At 32.2% G+C, this 20,000-nt stretch overlaps 1 long non-coding RNA gene across 1 annotated transcript in view; it reads right to left on the bottom strand.

Annotated features, from left to right (window-relative positions):
• Window positions 1-20,000, bottom strand: part of LOC136839793 (uncharacterized) — a 157,692-nt gene that overhangs the window by 111,502 nt on the left and 26,190 nt on the right. The window contains exon 3 of the long non-coding RNA XR_010853467.1: window positions 5,695-5,873. This is a non-coding gene — a long non-coding RNA (uncharacterized lncRNA). The remainder of the gene's footprint in view (window positions 1-5,694; window positions 5,874-20,000) is intronic.

The following is a 20,000-nucleotide window of genomic DNA, read 5'->3' as shown; positions in this document are numbered from 1 at the left end:
ATATATATATATATATATATATATATATATATATATATATATATATATATATATGAATGTCTTGTATCTGCAGTAACAGTTGTACAGAATGGACCACTCCATATTTTATATTTCCATGCTAATTCAGTGTTTTCATACCCACATTTATATTCATATTCTATATTAGTTAAGTTTTCATTCCAATACAAAAAAAAATGTTGGTAAATTGTACTGTTGTTATTTTGAATGAATTAAAAAAAAATGGCCTAATAATACACGATTTTATTGAAAGTAAAAAGCGTTACTAAAAGGTATTGGTGCAAACTGCATTCAGAACAACATGGCCTTTATTTTATACCTTATTTCATCTCATTCTATGACTACCGTGCTTACAGTTTGCCATAAATACATACCCGTAAGACGGTTCGTATTTTGAAAATGTTTATATATTCTTCTATATTTATATAAAGTATGCATTAGTTATACAACCAAATTCTTTAAAGACGTGTCTTGTAAGAATATGGGTTTATGAATAACTTTACCTCTCTGTGAATATACTAGTTTTTGTAAACCACTATTTTGTTGCAACTCATAATTATTACTGTAACCTACAAGTAATTGGATGACTTTTTTTATCACATAAAAACCATCTCCCTTCCCAGAAATTTCTCATGTTTACATGCTTTATGGCTGTCACTATAAGCTTATGTACATAAAATAGTTTTTCGAAGTATTTATTGTAAAACGACGTAAAATAAATACATTTGCTCTGCGCCCTTTCTTTTTTTAACCTTTTCACACACCAGTTTTTTCCTTCAAACTGAGCCGCCTGGATCCAAAGTAACATAAATTTTATTGTAAGGGATCGGAAGGTAAAGTGTGTAGCAGATGCCAGTAATGGTCTTGTTGCGTGCGCGTCCGTGCATTTGAGCGTGAAAGAGTAAGTAATTTATAGAGACGTAAAGAAAAAGGTAATCTAACGAAAACAATTATAGTAAATGTTTATCAAATTAAAAGTTCCCTTTAAAAATTTTTTTATATTATTGTGATTGGCATACTCAGCTCTTATATACAACTGAATTTCATGATCTTTTTTTTTTTTTGGCTTCTTAAAAGAACTTTTGTTTTACCACTGAAGACACTGAATTAATTTTGAGAGGAACTGGTGGTTTGCTGAGCTGATCAGTTGTTATATTCTCTCAAAAGCAAAACAAATAAAGAAAAAACAGTTAGGCGAAAAGAAATTTTATCCTCATTTATTGATATGGCTTCATATGCTAAGGAGTCAATGTTTACCTTTCTTAGAAAGTTTTTGTCTAGCATTTTTCTACTAAAAATAATTACAAATTATCGTCATTAAGATATAATCGTAGCATGAATATAAGAGGAATATAAGTATACAGTATTAAAAATAAATCTGCTCATAAAATTAACTGTCTTCTGCTCATAAAATTCCAATTTCTTTTTGTTTCACACAACCTTTCAAAACTGAATTCATATCACTTTAATCTATACTTCATACCTTATTAAGTGATCCTCTGATTAATATGCATTTATCCTCGATATTTCTATACTAAATATATAAATAACATGATTGGTCTATTCAATTGAGCTTGAAAATTTCAACAACTCTTGAAAAGCGTTCTAAATTTCTTTTAATAAAGGTGCCCAAAACATTTCCAAAGCAGGATGTTAACCGCTGATACTTCTGTTTATAATGGCATGACTATTTAGCAACAATATCTTGGAATTAATCATTTTTATTCGCTGATATTATTAGGAATGATTTGGATAAGGTCTCTGTAAAATAATAAGTCAAGGTGCTAAATAAAGATCTATATTTCAATGTATCTATTAAATCTGAATAATAATATGTTTATCGGTATTCAATTCATTCCTTAATAAATCATATACGATACATGGAAAATAAGCAAGATGTAGATTCAACATTAAACTCGTTACAGTAAACAATTTGTTTAGTACGGGGACTTTCAATTTAATAATACTGGAGGCAAACAGACAAATTCCTCCTGCGTTAACTCCCGTCGACCAACAGCGATAATTAAGAAAACGAACGAGATTTTGGGAAAGAAATTAAGGTGACGAATTATTGGAAACCCCGAGACTTACGAGCCTCGTTATGAACGTGTGTTCGTGGGAGTCATTATTTGTGACGCCGGGCATTAGTTATGTGAAATATGTGAGCAAAGGTTTGACTCGGCAGAGGAAGGAAGAGTAAATCAAGTCTCTTTGATTCGATCAATTTTATTACGGTCGCATTTACTCCTTGCCGCATTAGGAGAGTTTTATATGTTGATTGTTAGAAGTGAAAATAAGTGGCTTCATCGCAAAGTTAAAAAATCTGGTAGGTGCGTATATTTATAGAAATCTCTCTCTCTCTCTCTCTCTCTCTCTCTCTCTCTCTCTCTGTGAAAGATTCAATAACGGAATCATAAAACGGTGTCTGTAGGGTTGTCAGAGGTCTGTATTTGTTAACAATCAAACATATGAAGCTGCTGAAAGAAAGAAAGAAAGAAAGAAAGAAAGAAAGAAAGAAAGGAAGAAAAAGATTTGAAGAAAGGGACTGCTTAGGAAGGCCGATATTTGTGATACAATATAATCATTTGTAAACATTGATTCTACACACACACACACACACACATATATATATATATAGATATATATATATATATATATATATATATATATATATATATATATATATATATATATATATATATATATATATATATATAATAGTAACACATTTACGGGCGGCTGTCCTGTTCTGTCCCACTCTCAAAAAGAAAAAAATTCAACCTTTCGCATAACAAGAGTAAGCAAGCCTTCTCACTTTCGTCCGCCCATACTTCAAAATATCGCAAAATAAAAGCCATGGAACCCTTCTCTCTCAGATGAGTAACTGATTGGTCCCTCATCCTAGAAAGAAGTGCAGTATCAACATCACAACAATGTAACCTCCCTCTTGCAAGTAGCTGACTGACGTTAAACAATATACCCACAACCCTGACCCCGCCCCCCCAAAAAAAAAAATTATTCCCAAATTAAAAATCTTTCTCTTAGGCGGGTTACTGTCTCTGTTCTGTCCCATTCCTTAAAAAAAAAATCACATCAAATTCTTGTAACCTCTCTCTCTCTCTCTCTCTCTCATGTGGGTCACTGTCTTTTTTCCTGCCCCATCCTCAAAACAAAAATTCAAATTGAGTTTAAGAAAGTTCAACCGTAAAGTAAACGTTTACTGCACCTCGTGACTGTCGTAAACTCAAAATGTTCTCGTAAAGAACAATGCAGCGAAAATGGCCTTCATTTTTCTGCTTCACTTTAGTCATTATCCCTCTAAAAGGAAATTGTTTTACTCCCCGAGAAGCGGATTAATGGGATCAGTGATGCTTCAAGTTCAGGAAAACGATGTAGGAAATGCCCAAAGTATTTCAGTTTCGTTTTAACCTTAAGGATGCAAAGAGAGAGAGAGAGAGAGAGAGAGAGAGAGAGAGAGAGAGAGAGAGAGAGAGAGAGAGAGAGAGAGAATGCATGTTTGCTTTTAACGAAAAATTCAAGAATATCCCTGAGATAAAACATACATTCCCTGTAAAATAAGGATGAACTTTGAAAACGGGTTCAGAAACACATTTTTGCAGTATATCTCCATATCAAAAGCAATCTTTCCGCATTTGCTTGTATAAGTCTAGCTTTTAATGAATGAGAATATAAGTCAAAATTCTAAGCCTCTTCTCGTCTAGTTAAAATGAAAATGATGACCTACATGGCAGCTGGTGAATGATAAGGTACTTACGTCGTTAAGTTTTAACATCTAGAGCTTCTCTTACCAATTGATGGGTGACCTAAATAATGCTACTGTTTTTGTGATATTTTGTTAATTCTCTGATCATGGTTTCAGGTGATTCGACCCACTGTATCTAGTCGCGTCGTTATGACGCGTCAGGCATGTATGTATGTATATGTATATATATATATATATATATATATATATATATATATATATATATATATATATATATATATATATATATATATATATATATATATATATATATATATATATATATATATATATATATATATATATATATATATATATGTATATATATATATATATATATATATATATATATATATATATATATATATATATATATTTATATATATATATATATATATATATATATATATATATATATATATATATATATATATATATATATATATATATATATATATATATATATATATATATATATATATATATATATATATATATATATATATATATATATATATATATTCACTCTTCATAAAGCTCTACTGGTGAAAATTAAATAATTTCAGATATCAATACATAAGAATAAATGCACTATATATAAGACTGGCATTACAATTTAGAATTAAATACAACATATACCAGGTATCTTGGTTCTTGGGAAAATTCTATAATCAGAAAAACGGTTAACTATCATCATACAATATTATACGTCACTGCAATTTTAATCACATTAGATCTTCAGCATAAAATCTTAGTATAAAATGGGAACGAAAATAATTTTATCTCTTCACTCGAGCATGTATATCATATTTAAACAAGTATAATGCAGACCCAAGCTGTATTCAGAATAATATTGAAAAATACACATGTACGTAGATAATTTTTTAACTTTCGTCCAAGCAAGCCGCGTCTACATCCTATAACCTTCTGTGATTAAATCTACTCCAATGTCATGGGTGTTCGTGAGGATATTCTCTTTCTTGTATACATAACAGCTTATGTATACATATTCCCTTTCAAGATCGGGCGAGAGGACGGGTCATTAACTTAATGGACATTAACTAGGGTTAACAAACTTCTTTGTTGTGATTATGAAGTCCAATATTTTCATTTCAATTCTATTTTTTATAAGTGTATTCAACAAAGCATAATCTCGTAATCGTTTGTTTTTATTGTTTTTCTAAAAAATATATCTTCAGTTTATCTTAATATTATTTACGATACTTGAAAAAATGCTATTTTTTAGCAACTGAGTGAAAAGATAGATTGCATATAAGTCCAATTAAGTGCATGACAATAATGAATTAACATAATATTACCTTTCGGTCTGCCGCTTAGTATACGTATGTTAAAAAATTGTTTATGTTTTATTTATTGTAACTGTGTAGTAAACTATCTGCTAATAGTCCTCACCAGGACTATCTTTACTTATTATTCAATATTTTTCATAGCGTATGGGTGAAACATCTCTAAGCAAACATGTAAACAGATCTCTCTCTCTCTCTCTCTCTCTCTCTCTCTCTCTCTCTCCAAGAGTCTTCTGTTTTGAGCCTTTAAAAGCGTTTCAAAGGGGTATCTATTAGGACTGAATGGTAACCATTCTTTTAATAGTCCTCACGAGGACTATACCTTTTATCCATTATTTTTCATAGCGTATCGATGAAACATCATTAAGCAGGCGTGTAAATGGATGTAGAAATTACTACATTTTCTGGTAAATTAGTATATACCACCCCCTTCTCTCTCTCTCTCTCTCTCTCTCTCTCTCTCTCTCTCTCTCTCTCTCTCTCTCTCTCTCTCTACCATAGTCTTCCGTTTCATAGCCTTTTACAAATCTTCAAGGGGTTATCTTCGATGCACGGACGAGAAAATCTTCTCTATCTCTAAAGCTTGATTACATTGCTCTCACTTACCTTAACGAAGAGAAATGGTATCTCCTTCGCAGATGATTACGTCACGGTGTATATGGGATGCCCAGCAATAAATGGCAAGCTACCGTTACATCCAGAAATGCAATCTGATATCTTCTCGTCTTTTCAAACCTCTTAGATAACTTGTAATACTGGTGTATGGTTTACTGAAGTATGATAACCTGAAAAAGCACTGAAAATGAGAAAACATGTATTTTGCAAACATATATAATGCACACATTGAAATTATTGTGGTAAATGTTTCATTAACATTAGGCACAATGAACAGATATCGTGAATATTGAGGTGGATAACTAAACTAGCTTCTATATCATTCTGGATGAAATTAAGAACACTTAAGAAGATTTTACACCAACTGCTAACCAAATGAATTTTAATGCAAAGACTTGACTCCTTCTGCCAACTATACCGTGTGCATTGATTTCTCGTAATAAAAAGGTGAATTTAGTTTTGAGGTCATTTTCCCCCTTGTATGACCTCGCCCTGCCTGGATTTCTCAGTTTATTATTTGACGAAATAATAGATTTACAGCGAAACGGATATTGCATATGAGTGAAATCTCTTAGGCTCCTGAAATGTTTCTTTGTTTCGAAGAAGGTTGAATCATTGACTCTAAAGGCTTAAACACAATTAGAAAGAAAATACTGGATTACAAAAATGACAATGTTATAAAAACTTCATTTCACATTTATAAAGAACTTGGCCAAGAGTTTAATAGAAAACAGGTGTAAATGAGTTGCTTCTGACTCTTGCATTGATATTCGTTCTTCCTTTAAATTTACGATCATATATACAAAGTATGCTTTTCATATTATTATTATCAGGCAATCTCGCCTGATTATAAATGATAAGAACATGGCCATGCTTCTTTTCTTATCCCTCTCTTGTCATTATTATTATTATTATTATTATTATTATTATTATTATTATTATTATTACAAATAAGGTGCAAAAATCCTCTATCAATGATACAATAAGGTAGTTAAAGATCATGGCTCTTTCCTATGAAGTGAACGCTAACTTATGAAAAATCAAAAGTCACCAAACCTCTCTCTTCCTCTGCATCTATTTGAAAAGACTTATTCTTCGTCCCAAATCGAGATCAAGGCTCCTCTCAGTCGTTAGAGAGAGAGAGAGAGAGAGAGAGAGAGAGAGAGAGAGAGAGAGAGAGAGAGAGAGATTTGATTGGTTTGTCTTAGTACACTTCTGAATAGTTCTCCCCCTGTCGTTTGCATAGGGATATTTTTCTTGATGAGTCAGGGTACGATAAAAAGTAGCTCTCTGCTTACTTCCTTGTTATAAACTTAAATATCTTCGCCCTTAGCTAGAAAAGAAGAGAAAATATTGACAAAGTATGAATTACTATGCGAAAGCTACATACTTCTCATCGATACCAGAAGGGGGTTTAAATAAGCCTTGTAACAAGTATCACGAAAAAAAAACGTTTTTATATATATTTTAGGTGATGGGTGGGAGCGTCATCGCACGCTGCGTTATTTATTCATCTCACGGTATGTCTTTCCTCACGGAGTAGGACAACAGCCCGTTTTCATCGTATCTAAGAAGTAGCCATCGGAAGTCATTGCAGAAAAAGTAAAACACTTCAGAGTCCTAGGATGAATATTCATAAGAGCTTCAAATAGGCAGAGAGTGTCTTTCATAAAAAGGGGTACCTACAGTAGGAAACCTATTCATTCTTATATATTTATAAATTTCCTTAATGGGTTAGTACATCGCGTTGAAGCAGAATATTTAAAAATGGATTTTTGGTCCATCCTTATACAGAAACTTAAACTTTCAATACTTTATTGTATTAGTAAAATTTCTATGTAAAATATAAATAAACGACCCCCACATGCTGTCTACCAAGACTTTACAATCTTTGTTACAAATATTTTTTCCCACATAAACAACCTACAATATTCCAAGTAGAAAAAAAAAATCTTGCAGTTGAACAATAAAGAAAAAGGACATTAATTATTGTAACCTACCGGTAAAAAAAATCACATTTGCCTATTAAAATCTACAGCTATTTAGTCTCTTTTTCTGAATACGCTGCTCTCAACTTTCATCATTTTTAATTAACTTTACGTAACGTGCTGCATGTTCGTATTTCCAGATACAGTAGGTGGCGATATGGGTGGAATACTTATCGCAACTATCTGACTAGAATGATTGGAAGCCTGTTACTCTCTCAGCTGCATTTAAAAGTAGATATGCGTTTAAAGTTTCCAGCTCTGTCACTTGAATACAAAAGCCGATGTGGACTTGGAATCCCGTTATATTAATAGTTTTTTTCATAGGTTACAGAGCAATTTGGAAACAACTAGAATTCCCGTTTAATTTATATTATTGATCTATTGCCTCCGATGTTACATTTTATTTGTGATGGTGATCTCAATTCGAAGACTGCCTAAGATTTATTGTAAATAAACACCATACATTTCTTATCGATCTAGTATTCCTTAGGACTTAGTTTTCTAATCGAATCGGAAATGGAAATAAGTGAACAAGTATTCATGATATATATTTTCCAGTGTTATATAGAAAATATTTTTTCGATAAATATCCCTCATACTCTAGTTTTGTGAATATCAGAAAATTTCAGATAAATAAAGGTAATATCTGGTCGTGAGACCTTACTTAATTTATACCGTGGTAAGTATAAACTAACGCGAAATGTGTCAAGCGAAAGTAGAAGAATGTGAGAGATGAAGCTAATGTTGGCCTGCCTTATATATTAAGACTGTAATTCTGGTAAGCAAATGAAGAAATGATTCATTGGAGAATGAAAGCTGTTTTCGTCATTAAATATGAATACTATCAAACAATACAGAAAGAAATAGGAAGTGGAATGGAGAATTGTGTTACATCTCTTCTAAAAAAAAAAAAAAAAAGGCGAATGAAGTTTTAACATACTAAATGAAAACGGTAAATTAGCTCATGTTCTGATGTCAGTTATTTGTAGAGAGAGAGAGAGAGAGAGAGAGAGAGAGAGAGAGAGAGAGAGAGAGAGAGAGAGAGAGAGAGATGCAACGACAAACAGAGAGCCAAGCTTACCAATAGACAAGTAATAACAGAATGAGACATATATAAAAATACATAGTGTTAGTATAGGCTTATAAGTAATGTGGTTAAAAGCATTCATCCTTGTAATAGGTTATTTCGCGAGCAGGGTTCGAGTAAATCCCATCAAAAATCAAGATTGCAATAACTCATGAATTTACTCGAGTCTCATTTATCACTAAGAGGGAAAACAATCAAACGAATAATTAAAAGTAAATAGTTAAGGCAGATAATCATTTAGGGTGTAAAAGAAAGCGAATACGAAATCATTAAATTAATTAGTTTTAGTAATAACAACGATGAGAATCAATGAATAATTTGATAAAATGAATGACTGCTGTCCGTGGAGTTCTTCCTTTCCGGCCAAGAGGATATTTCAGTTAATTAAAGTTCTCTTCAAAAGCCATAACGAAAATGTATCATGATCGATATACAAATATTAAATGTTTTTCTTCTAGTTAATGAGACTCAAAGGAAATTGGTTTATACAAAGTAGTCAAGTAGAGTGGGTTCGTATAAGTATGTATATATTAATATATATATATATATATATATATATATATATATATATATATATATATATATATATATATATATATAAATAATACATTTGCGTATGTATATTTAGGTGATTATAAAGCTCAAGGTACTCTTGTAGACAGTGACTTCCTACCATCTGAACAGGGGAGCAGAACACGAGGATGTTAGAATGGCGGTAATTCTCTAGAGACTGTAAGACCAATCCTTTAGATCCTGCTGTACAGTAGTATTAAGGGTCTCAATATATGCCCGTTTAAGTGCTACAGATTCCCGAGGCAAGCGTAACTCTACAAGAAATGGTTTGATCTACAGATTAAACAACTAAAGCCATCTTCACTGCAACTGAGGTGCCTGATAAAAAGCGGCTTGTTTGTTGTAAGAGAAAAGATGTTTCTCACTTTAAAGGACATGTGCTCTCCTCCCCCTCCTCACCTCTCTCTCTCTCTCTCTCTCTCTCTCTCTCTCTATTCACTTTGTCTTTGCCTATAAGGACATTTTGTCAAAACTGCGCTAATGAAATAAAAACGTTTTCATGATGTACGGCAGACATATATAACCGAGGTTCTGAAACCAAATAGAGAAACGTGACAGCTTTCGGATGCTTCGACCTTTTTCAAAACGTGAACATTAAGGCCTCATTAGGTTAAATATTCATCAACACTTCTAAGACATCACACCTTCTCTTCAGCAGATATACCAAGGAGGGTCAGATGGTTATTTCGAGGCTGACTCGGTATTATTTTTTATTCTTATAACTTGGGGTTTATTTGTATCTATCTAATTTCGATATTGAGGTTCTATCATTTCTGAGGTTGACGTTGTGACAAAATACAGTCTACATTATCCGTGCGGAAATGTATTTTTTAACTGACTAATGTTGCAAGATTGTGGAATTACATATACCAGGGGACTTCCATACATTTCTCCAGGAACTTTTTCGACAAACCTGAGGGTACGGTCATATGCCTGGAAGTAACTATCAAAATTGGAAAGAATTCGGTACTTTTCCGAGAAGCTTTTTTAAACAAAGCTGAGGATAGTGAGTTGTGTCCACGCAATTATTAAAAAAAATTGAAAAAATTCCACCATTATTTTTTCCAGGGACAATTTAAACAGACTTGAAGATACTTTGCTATTCCTCAAACCTGGATAACTTCATCTCTAACGCCTTGGCTTGTACGGTTACGCAACAGACACTTCCATCGAATATTCTCCAGAGTTGATGATATTGTACACTGCCTTGATGAAGTTATTACAAAGGGAAATAACTCCATACATTTTCATAATGACCTTTAAAAGTAACCGGTAATGTTTTAGAGCAAATATCACAACTGAAAAAAAAAATTGCTTCTATTTTCCCAGGCACTTTGTAGCTGTAGATATTATGCTGAGTCATACACCAGTTGAACCTGGTGTACAATAAACTGTTTTTTTAACAACCAGGCCGGAATCTTGTTTAAATAATATTATCGCTGCAGGGGGTAAAAGATTTCACTAAGCCTTAAGTAAGTCCCATTTGGCATGCATATTTCGCTACTAAATGTTAAACCGAAGTGGATGATATTCAAGGGCGTTGCAGTTCATTTACAATCCCCTGAATTTTCCTAAATTTCACATTTAACTCCTCCTGGGAGTTGAACTGAACTGTTATAAGATTGTGAGTTGCCTCTGTAGTGAGTATTGTGTCAGACTAGAGTAAATGTTCATAAAGGGAGTTTATTATTTTTATGTCACTGGTCTAACATTTATGCCAACTTGAACATTATTAATACGGCAATAATTTGTACGGTACATAAACGCGGCCTATATCTAACAACTATTGAAGTGTTTTTATTTATACTTAATTATTCATTTGTCTACAACAAATTCCAAGGATATTCAGTTTCTTAGTCATCTGACTCTTCCATTACAGCCTATGTAAAATCTACATAAATGGCGCAATTATAACTTTAATGTTTATAATTTCACAGCCTTTTACATTTTGCCCACCCAACGAAGTCATCCACACAGATACGAACCGAGAGAGAGAGAGAGAGAGAGAGAGAGAGAGAGAGAGAGAGAGAGAGAGAGAGAGAGAGAGAGAGAGAGAGAGAGAGAGATGAAAATACAAGTGATATAATAATGATAGGGATTAAGCTCGCATTTGTGTCAATCTTTTATTTTTGGGCAGCAATTCCCTTAAGCCTTTCGTAATTGTGAAGCCTAACAACTGATTTCATTAGAAAGTAACCTTTAAAATATTGCAGCAGCTTCTTGAATGACATATATAAAAAACTAGAATCTCAGTTAAGAGGCTTTATAGCAGGAAATTTATTTTCTTTTTCTTTTATAATTATGCCAGGAAGCTTTGTGATAGCTTGGAAAAAAAATTGCATTCGTCCTTTATTGAGGTCTAAATATTTTTTGCAAGTATCATTGAGCTACTTTTCCGAATGGATAGAAATATATTCTTTAAGTACCTTTGAATGCAGTAACAATGTTAATTATTTTTTATAAGTGAGATGAATACCGTTTTCTTTGTAAAATCATTAGCGCGTAAAGAAACGTTTGTAAGCATACGTGTTTTGTTTGTTTGTTTGTTTGTTTGTTTTCCTTTAACAATTACAACACACTATGCAGCATTTTTAAAAGATTCTCTGTGAATAAGATGATGCAACTTTTCCTTCCTTCACACTCCAGCCGCAACAGGAAGAGCTAATAAAAATTCATGAAAAGCAACTGTTTAATTTCCATCATTTCATGATTCTTACCCGAGGTAAAGAACAAATGAACGTTTTCTTTGAGTGAAAAGCCACAATAATGTAATTGAGAGACTGAATTTTTCCAAAATACAAAAAGGATTTTGGAAAAATAGTCTCTAATTTACATTATTATGGATTCTTACTCATTATTTCCGATCACAATATAGTGATGCACCACAGATAACGTTATCTTTACTTTCTCGTTTTCCAAAAAAAAAAAAAAAAAGTTCCTTCAGTAAATCTTTTATATTTAGTTTTTACTTTCGAGATGCCCAAATATTTATTTCCTGTTATAGGACAATAAACAGTTGTATTGCTATATCTAACGATACGAATACAAGAAAAATAAAGGAACAACATCTACTGTAGTAAGAACAAGAAAGGGAAAGCCACCCATTGATTAAATCACTATACTTCCGCCAAAGGTGTTCAATATGCGTCAGCCTGATTTATGAGGGAAATTCATGAGCCTGATATTGAATTTTTTTCGTTCATTTCTCAGCCTAATAAGATGATGGATATTGCAACCCATTATTGGCAAATTGGGTGCCAGTAATTCATTAGTGTTTATACCTATTAATTAATCAACTTCAGCTCCAGTGTTATGAGATGCAATCAATTCTTAATTATTTTAATTTCAGTAGTTGTAATGTGAGTTTCATAATATGAATTCACATTATAATTTATAATAAAGAAGTTATATACACGGAAAATAAGAAAGGAAAATTGCATTGCATAAAGACTATCCAAAACTAAGAGATTTTGTGGCTTGAAAACTATACATATACATATATATATATATATATATATATATATATATATATATATATATATATATATATATATATATATATACATATTATATACAGTATATGTATATATATAATATATAATATATACATATATGTTATATATATATATATACAGTATATATATATATATATATATATATATATATATATATATATATATATATATATATATATATAATATATATATATATGTATATATATATATGTATATGTGTGTTTGATTTGAAATCACGAAATGGTAAAGACATGATGATTATACGAACAAAGTTTCAGCCACTTTCCATTCATATGTATATATGAAACTTTTTTTCATATATACACACATACATATACATTATATATATATATATATATATATATATATATATATATATATATATATATATATATATATATATATATATATATATATATATATATATATATATATATATATATATATATATATCCTCTCAGTCATCAATACGAAAGGAAAAGGGTATAGCCGAAAGCATATTATTGACCACGTATGAGGGAACTAAGTATGAGAATTGAAGAAATCAAACGAAACCGTCCGAGAAGGAATAGAATAAGCATAGAGCTTGGAGCAACCGACTGCAAAATATCTGGCGAATCGGGTCCAGAAATCAAAGCAAATGTAAAGAGGAGAAAGTTATTCGAAAACTTTGCAGCAACTGCAACTTTCTTGTTGAAGTGAATCATTATTGCAGACAACGGAATATTCTGACGAATTCCAATGGTGCGACATTGGCTGCAAAATTTTTCAGTTTTGTTTAATTCATGAAGTTTCGTTTGTATAATTAAGGCTAGAAAATTGAAATAGCTGACACACATTAAGCATTTTTTGTTTAGAAATATTGTATAATTATCTATGGAGATTATGGATTTATATCCTCTCATCTCTTATGGCATTCGAATAACGCAAAAAATGATTCGTTTTTCTTTAGAAAATGAGGTACGCAGTAGGTAAACAGCAAAATCCTCTGTTACACAAAAGGATATAAAATTAAATTTGGATGTTTTATGAAAATTTATAACAGTAACTAATTGTTGATCGCTAGGCCAATCAAAATTTCACAGACATTTTATAAAATAAAATGGGTTTCTGCTCACTAAAAACATCAATTCCCTATCCCATACTAAACATTAAAGTACTGAAGCTATTTTTATCATAATTTTGTAATCGGCGTATGCTCTTAGTTCTTCGGTTTAACATAGTTTCCTCTTGAACTTTCCTTTCCAAATTAAATAAAGCAAAGTGAAAAATCTTCCTCGACCCTTGAAAATCAAAAAAAAAAAAAAAAAAAAAAACTAATATCTACTAGATACGGTCGGATGCGTTTAGTTCAAATATGCAACATTATTTATTTCCCTCTGAAATCATGGAATGTTAAAACACTTTTCATATCTTATTACAAATACATTGATATTGAGAACGGAAATTATTGTGATGATTTCACTTTAAAAATGAAAGGAAATATTCAAAGTGTTAATAGCAAATCGGATGCTAAACAAATCTATAATATCTTAGCAAATTAAGTAACGAAGTAAAAAATATCAACATCAACTTTAAGATCAATCATAATATTGTATATCTTTCATACCCATGGAATTCATAATCAAGTCACAACCTATAAAAATCGAAACTTCATAATATTCCATGCTTTTTTTTTACTAAATACTGCTAAACACGTATTGCGTAATGCATTGTGAATACATTAAAAGGTTAAAACACCATATATGGATTTTTATAATATATACAGTATATATATATATATATATATATATATATATATATATATATATATATATATATAATATATATATCAAATGTAATATCATTTCCTAGCATCTGCAAATCAATATCTTTTCCATTTGTCAGAAGCAAATATTCAGAATTTAAATTGCCCGTCAAAATCCCCGAGTTTTGCGGGGAATGGAGAGGAAATTGCCAGAAAAATCCTCATGGTAACTAATGCAGACCAATTTCTGTCTGAAACGATTTTCCATGAACTCGATAAGTGCAGTAAGTGACTTCCTTACTGCTCAACTTCCGGAGGAAAGGTTTATAGTTTCAGTGAAATTTTATATATATATATATATATATATATATATATATATATATATATATATATATATATATATATATATATATATATATATTAGACATGTCTTTGGGTCTTTAGCGAAAGTGAGTCTTAATTTTTATGAATATAACTGGTAATAACTTCCTATTATAAGCAGGATAAACAGAGCTATTTTCTCTCTCTCTCTCTCTCTCTCTCTCTCTCTCTCTCTCTCTCTCTCTCTCTCTCTCTCTCTCACAATCATCATTATCTTTAGAATCATTACGTGCCTCCCGTTTGTTTTACGATTTATGAAAGTCTGGCTATGAAGCCGAACACTGGGCCACTCTCAGTCATTCGTCGTTTAAGACAGTGGAAAGGTGTAGTTGGAGTGGTTGGACAGTAAAAGGTTTGAAAGGTGAACAGGAGGAAAACCTTGCAGCTGCACTATGAAACAACTGTTAGGAGAGGGCGGAAAGTAAGTTGCAAGAAAGAGAATGCGAACAGAGGTATAGTAAAAGGAATGAAAGGGATTGCAGCTGGGGGCCAAAGGGACGCTGCATAGAGCCTTAAGTAATGCCTACAGTGCGCCGCATGAGGTTACATCGCTTTTCGCTCTTCCAGTAATTTTACGACCGCATTGACACCGATATACTTGTTATATTATTATGGGGGAGATTTTGTGGTTTATTGTTATTATTATTATTATTATTATTATTGTCAATGAGGAGCAAAAATCTCTATTAACGATAAAGTAAGGTATTTAATCATCCTGGTTATTTCCCATCGGATGAACGCTAACTCGTGAGAAGATACAATGCGGCCAACATCTCTCTCTGTATCGGTCTGAAAAGACTTTATTCCTCGTCCCGACAGAGAGAGAGAGAGAGAGAGAGAGAGAGAGAGAGAGAGAGAGAGAGAGAGAGAGAGAGAGAGAGAGAGAGAGAGAGAGAGAGAGATACGTAGGACTAGTTTTAAGGAGATGACAACAGTGAATTATGATCAGAGAGAGAGAGAGAGAGAGAGAGAGAGAGAGAGAGAGAGAGAGAGAGAGAGAGAGATCAGATTGCTTTGTCTTATTGCACTTCAGAATAACTGTCCCCCAGTCGTTTGCATAAGATTTTTTTTATGAGTCTGGGCGCGATTCCTCCTCTTTTAAACTTAAATGTTTTACCCTTAGCTAGAAATGACGAGAAAAAAAATTGATGAGAAGTTATTTTTTCTGTCATTAACCCGGCAGTAAAAGTTAGCCAATTAATGTCACTGAAAACTTTGAATTATTATGCGGAAGCTACGTGATTCTCACATATATGAGACTCTGGTTTAATTAAGGGGCGTAACGAGTATCAGTAACGGTATATCGAATTTAGGCCAAATGCCAAGCGCTGGGACCTGTGAGTTCATTCAGCGCCGCAACGAGCACCACGAAAATAAGGTTTTCCTATATATTTTAGGTGATGTGCCGATGCTCCACCTCAAGCTGTGTTATTTATTCACATCACGTGAAGACTTTCGTCGCCAATTTTCGTTTTATTTAAGAGCTAGTCATCGGAAGTAATTGCAGAAAAAGTAAAACCTTTAAAAGTCCTTTGGACGGATATTCATAAGAGCTTCAATTAAGTGGAATGTGTCTCTTTCTAAATTGGGGTCCCTGAAATAGGACACCTATTTATTCTTATTATTTTTGTTCCTATACATATGAAGATTTTATCCTTAAAATCCTTAATAGGAAAGAAATTACCTTAGAATATCATTTTCACTCAATAACACGCATAATAAAACATTAAACATTTGTTTTATATTTATCAGTCTAGTAATCTTGGAATAATTAACTTGCGTAGCTTTAGGCCAGCGAAGTCTCTGTAACGTAAGTAACCCGGAACCTTTTAGGGTAAAATACCACAGAATACCTACAACTACTGAGCCGAATGGTTCGCGATAATTAAGATGGGGGTCTACCCCAAAGCCAAATCAAAAGTCCTTCAAAAGAAGGCATCGTGCTTACCCCATACAAAAATGGGAAAAAAAAGCACGTTAAAAGAAGAAGAAGAAGAAGAAGAAGACCAGGCAGCTATAACACTGAATATCAACGGTAAATTCGTTGTTTTAGAAATTTTTTTTAAATATTATTCACCGTTTCATACGACACTGATGCGATTTACAAGATAATAAGTTTCAAAAGTACAAACAGTGTCCACGTGGTCACTATTAGGTAACATCATTTTCATACATGAAAACGTATGCAAAACCGAGGATGATGAAGAATTATGCAAATAGAGAAAAATGTCGACATTTCACAAGATCAAGCTGGTAACTTTATTACTCGATCTCTTCCCATACGTCTAATGCAGTTCATCCCCTCGTTTCATGAATCTACATAATTATGGAGAGAACCTTCGTAGGGCCTTGGTAAGCAAAAGCAGTAGCCAAATTTGATATAATTTTTCCTATTTAGAATATGATGTAGTAACCTGATCCACTCTCTAGTGGAATAAAAAGTGACCCTCCTTTGGATTTTCGAAACAGTAAAACTATACGAGTTTCTTTTGAAGGATATATTTATATAATTGACTAAGTCCTTGAGGCTGGTCGGCAGAGCTCGTCTACGTTTTAAATCTATCCTTAGTTGCTTACTTCTCATTCCAACATCCTTTGTTCAAAAGGCATGAAGGTCTCGTCAGTCTTTGAACACTGACAAGGGAAAACACATACAAGGAATAATGATGATTACTATTAGTTTTGTAAGTAATCATCTGTACTCACCCCCTCTTATAATATATATATATATATATATATATATATATATATATATATATATATATATATATATATATATATATATATATATATATATATATAAAAACAACACACTAATAGGTAAGTATCGTAACAAATGAAATACATGTAAAGATTTTTAAAGACGACAGATGTGCGTAGATGTAGACGCTTTGCACTGGATTTCTTAAAACGAACTTTCAATGTCCCATTTAAGTATCTGGGGGGTTATGATCATCTCAATCACTGGCAACAGCTTATTAAATTAGTAGCAGATATTAGCATTTCTTCCAAAGCTAATGAAAAGAAAATATTAAGAAAGACTGTTGTATATTATTATTAGCCTCTGACTCCAAGGCATGTTTATTCGATTTTTTGGGATCCTAAGCTTTAAACAGGGGAAGTATAGATCTGAACACATTTTTTTTCCATAAATGGCTGTAAATGACCTCAGAATCATCATTCTCTGTAAAAAAAAAACTAATGTTCGGGAACTTATCAAGACTTTTCACTCCTCCACATCAAACGGCATCGTCGGAATCGAGCGAGTATTATTCATGATCTGCCATAGTCAGTCTTACAAAGGAATCTCTAAAACTGCTGCTTACAATCACCGTCTCCCAAGTTTTTAGGTTTTCAACTTCCAGCAAAGAATAAATATATGTGAATAAATAAACAGGGTTGGGGAAGAAGTCAAAATCACTTTATTAGAAAAAATGTCTTCTTTACTGTCGGAAAATTCTCTATAGTGGCTAAGACAAAAAATATTACTGCACAAGTAGGATTCTTCTTTAGCAAGTGTACCTTTAGGTGTGTACAAAGTTGCTGAGTAGGGTGTACATGAATGTATACAACCATCTAAGAACTTATGTTACAGAGGCATTAAAATTGTTGTGTTAAATATGATCTTAATACTATCAACGATCGCAAACTTCTTGAACATTGAGGTGGATAACTAGACTAGCATCTATTGTCACTTTGGATGAAATGAATAACATTTGATACAATCATGCACCAACTGCTAACCGGATGAAATTCAATGCAAAGATATTTCTGCTGCCAGTTATCGTGAGTACATTAATTTCTAAGATAATAAAAATGAGATTCTATTACTTAGGTCCTTATCTTTCTTCTATGTCCCCACCCGGGATTTGTCTGTTTACTGTTTGACGAAGTAAAAGAAATACAGCGAAACAGCCATCGAAAATGCGAGAAATCTCTTCAGCTCCCGCTATGTTTCTTTGTTTTGCAGAAAGTTATATAATCTTTCGTAAGGGAGAAACCTCTGTTCGGTGAAATACAACGTTAACTTTGTATTATCTTGAGTAAAGTTTAAGTACTTCGATTAAGCAACGCTGACTTTGAGCATATGTATTTTCAAAACTTGAACATAATTAGACAGAAAAACTTGAACATATTTCGATAGAAAAAAAATTGAATAAATAAAGAACTTGGCCAAGAATTTTATAGGAAACATTTGTAAATGATTTTTCCCGAGTCTTACACAGCTATTCGTTCTCCCTATTGATGTACGATTATATATACAAAGAAACTCTTTTCATAAGATTATTATCAAGCAATATCGCCTGATTATATATGATAAGACCATGATCAGACTTGTTTTGTTGTCCTTCTTCTTGTCATTTATTATTATTATTATTATTATTATTATTATTATTATTATTATTATTATTTTAAATGGCGTGTCAAAAATCTCTATTAATGACACAATACGGTAGCTGAAGATCCGGGTTATTTCCCATTAAATGAGCGCAACTTAATGAAAAAACAAAAGACAGCCAACATCTCTCTCTGCATCTATCTGAACCATGGTCTAAAACGTTCCGAATCGAGATCAAGGCTTCTCAGTCGTGAGTAGAGAGAGAGAGAGAGAGAGAGAGAGAGAGAGAGAGAGAGAGTTAGGTACCGAAGACTAGTTTCAAGGCGGGGATGAAAATGTTGATTATGGTGATGATGATGATGATATGGATGAGACAGAGAGAGAGAGAGAGAGAGAGAGAGAGAGAGAGAGAGAGAGAGAGAGAGAGAGAGAGAGATTAGACTGCTTGTCTTATTACATTTCAGAATAGTTGTCCCCAACTCGCTTGTATAGGATTTTTTGATGAGTCAGGTTAATATACAAATGTCGCTCTCTAATTCCTTCCCTGCTTTAAATTTGAATAGTTTATCATCAGACAGAAAAGATGAGGAAAAACAATAGATAAATAAAAAGTTATTTTTCCTTGTAATAATCCGCCAGTAAAAGTTATCCAATTAACGCTACAGAA

This window comes from Macrobrachium rosenbergii, chromosome 6 (assembly GCF_040412425.1).
Source record: "Macrobrachium rosenbergii isolate ZJJX-2024 chromosome 6, ASM4041242v1, whole genome shotgun sequence".
NCBI classification, from domain to species: domain Eukaryota; kingdom Metazoa; phylum Arthropoda; class Malacostraca; order Decapoda; family Palaemonidae; genus Macrobrachium; species Macrobrachium rosenbergii.
Note: the sequence above shows the minus strand (reverse complement) of the source record. Positions and strands in the feature narration are given on the sequence as shown.